Source organism: Nannospalax galili, unplaced genomic scaffold, assembly GCF_000622305.1.
Source record: "Nannospalax galili isolate Female #2095 unplaced genomic scaffold, S.galili_v1.0 scaffold55, whole genome shotgun sequence".
Lineage (NCBI taxonomy): Eukaryota > Metazoa > Chordata > Mammalia > Rodentia > Spalacidae > Nannospalax > Nannospalax galili.
The window spans coordinates 717,190-720,752 of NW_008337640.1; positions in this window are offsets into that span (position 1 = coordinate 717,190).

Here is a 3,563-nt window from a genome sequence, read left to right on the forward strand (position 1 = left end):
TTTTTAAAATTAATTAATTTATTTTTACACCCACTTCCCAGATAGCCCCCTCCCATAGCCTCCCTTCCCCCACTAGAGCCCTTGTACTCTGATATCCCTGCTACTGTTTGCTGTGTTGTCTGCACCCCCAGCCCTTCCCCACTACTTGCCGTTCTGGTGAATCTAGTCAGCCTATCTAAAGGTTTTTGTTTTAGGAGGGTCAGCAGCTCTTCATCTAGCCGTAATCAGTTGTCAATATTCCTTTGGATAAGATAGGGGTCTGATATTCATGTTCCCAGTTCTGTGCTGGGTTACTATCTGGGAGTCCCTTTGGCCACCCTGGCCAACAACTCAAAAGAAGGTATCACCTGTCTGTCATTGCTGCTTGTTATGTAGCCTTTAGCTATACATATGGACCCTTATGAAATTATATTGGCCCCTTTAATCTTTAGTTATACTTTCCTTGTGGGTGTTTAAGGCCATAATTGGACCAAATAAACTGATTTATTTTTACTCTTAAGGTCATTTGAGGATCTGTTCCTCAGGGGTCACATGGGCTTGGGAGGAGCCCCTGGCTCATTTCTTTTACCAATTTTGACTATATGAAGATAAGTCAAAGGTCTTGCTCAACCATGTTTGGCTTTGCTTGGAACCATGGAGGAAATGATTCCTCTGTGTTGACCCTCTTATTTATAGAATGAACACTGATTCAAGTCCATCTGGTGGGGTCTCCTCAGCCTCCTTGATCCAAAGGACAGGTGACCCACCACCATTTTAGGACATTTTGAGAGATGCTCATAGTCCCCTGGAACTAGTCAACCTAGGAGGGCTAGGAGCAAAAAGTGTCCTTTGTGTCCCTCTGACCAAATTATTATAGGCCTCAAAGTATGTCTGTTAAACAACCAAGAAGGTTAGTTCTACCAGTCTGGTACATTTAATTACCATGTGCCATGTAGATAAAGTTTGGGCAAAGACCAAATGTTCTCACATAAACCTTGCCTAGGCATATATTATATTCCTTGAGCTAGCTGTATGTATAATTTGTCAGTAGGTTGTTTGATTAATATGGTTCCCTTTGGGTTTTTTAAAACTAGATAGGTCCATCATGGTTTTCCCACTTAAGGTGCCCCCATTTCCCCCCTTTCACCCTTACTAATACCCTTCTCCTATGGTCCTACCTCTCTTGAGCCCCTTCTTTCCCTTTATCTCCTAGGTTCCTTGTATACCCTTCCCTCCTCCCTCCTTTAAACTAATCCAATTTTTTATCCATATCTCCCTTATTAAGGCCCGTTTTCTACTGTTCTCTTTCAAGTTCTGTCTTTTCCTTTAACTGCCAGTTTCCTTTCCATTATTCTGGTTCTTGGAGTCTGGTTACATACTCATTTATCAGAGTCTGGTTCTAGGATCCACATATGAGGGAAAACATATGTCGATTCTTTTTCTGAGTTTGTGTTACTTCACGTAGTATAACAGTGTCTAGTTCCATCCATTTACCTGCAAATTTCATGATTTCATCTTTCTTTACTGCTGAGTAAAACTCCATCGTATATATGAACCACATTTTCATTATCCACTCATCAGTTAAGGGACATTTAGGTTGCTTCCATCTCAGCCATTGTGAAAAGAGCAGCAACAAACGTGGATGTACAAGTGTCTCTGCAATAGGATGAGTTCTTTGGGTATATGCCAAGGAGTAGTATAAATGGGTCAAATGATAGGTTCATTTGTAGTTTTTTAAGAGTTCTCTACACTGCTTTCCATAGGGGTTGAACCATTTTTCAGCCCCGCCAGCAGTGGATGAATGTTCCCCTTTTCCCACATCCTCTCCAACATTTGGTATCACTTGTTTTCTTGATCTTAGCCAGTCTGATTGGGGTAAGGTGAAATTTTAAAGTGGTTTTAATTTGAATTTCCCTAATTATTACTGATGTTGAACATCTTTTAAGATGTTTCATAGCCATCTTTACTTCTTCTTTTAAGAACTCTGTTCAGCTCCTTAGCCCATCTTTTAATTGGGTTGCTTCTGGTCTTGGTGCTCTGTTTTTTGAGTTCATTATATATACTGGTTATTAAACCTCTGTCGGATGTGTCGCTGGTGAAGATTTTCTCCCATTCTGTGGGTTTTCTGTTTGTTTCCTTGGTTGTCTCCTTTGATGTACAGAAGCTTTTTAGTTTAATGAAACCCCATTTGTTAATTCTTGCCCTTGTTTCCTGATCAATTGATGTCCGGTTTAGAAAATCCTTTCCTACGCCTATATCTTGTAGGTTTTTCCCAAAGTTTTCTTCTAACAGTTTCATAATTTCAGGCATTACATTGAGGTCTTTGAGCCATTTGAAATTGACTTTTGTGCAGGATGAAAGATAAGGGTTTATTTTCATTCTTCTACAAGTGGAGATCCAGTTTTGCCAGCACCATTTGCTGAACATGTTGTCTTTCCTCCAGTTAATGTTCTAGGCCCCTTTGTGAAATATCAGGTAGTTGAAGTTGCATTTACTCATATTTGGGTTTTCAGTTTTGTTCAGTTGGTCTATGGGTCTATTTTTGTGCCAGTAGCATGTTTTTTAATGACTATAGCTCTGTAATACAGCTTGAAATCTGGTATAGTAATCTCCCCGGCATTGCTCTTAGAGTTCAGGGTTGTGTTGGCTATCTGAGGCCTTTTGTGCTTCCATATGAATCTTAAAATAGTTTTTTCCAATTCTGTGAAAAATGTCATGGGAATTTTGATGGGCATTGCATTGAAACTATGTATGACTTTTGGTAAGATGGTCATTTTCAAAATATTAATTCTTCTGATCCATGGGCATGGGAGGTCCTTCCATTTTCTGATGTCTTCCTCAATTTCTTTCTTTAAAGAGTTAAAATTTTCTTTGTAGAGCTCTTTAATGTCTTTGGTCAGGTTTACTCTGAGATATTTTTTTTTTTTTGCAGCTATTGTGAATGGGAGTATTTCCATGTGCTCTTTCTCTGATTGCTTGTTATTGGTATATAGTATAGAAAGGCTATAGACTTTCGTAGGTTAATTTTGTGACCTGATAATTTACTGAACATGTTAATAATTTCTAGGAGTTTTTGAGTGGAATTTTTGGTGTTCCTTAGATATAATATCATATCATCTGCAAAAAGGGATAATTTGAGCTCTTCTTTTCCAATTATTACTCCTTTAATTTCCTGCTCTTGTCTTATTGCTCTTGCAAGAGTTTCAAGTACTATGTTAAAGAGAAGTGGGGATAGTGGACAGCCTTCTCTGGTTCCTGATTTCAATGTGAATGCTTCCAGTTTTTCTCAATTTAGAATGATGTTGGCTGTGGGTTTGTTATATATGGCTTTAATTATGTTGAGGTATGTTCCCTCCAGTCCAATTCCCTCTAGGACTTTGAACATAAATGCATGTTGAATTTTGTCAAAGGCCTTCTCTGCATCTATTGAGATGACCCTGTGATTCTTGTCTTTGAGTCCGTTTATATGATTTATGACATTTATTGACTTATGTATATTGAACCATCCCTGCATCTCTGGGATAAACCCGACTTGATCATGGTGGATGATCTTTTTGATGTGTGTCTGTATGCAGTTTGCAAGT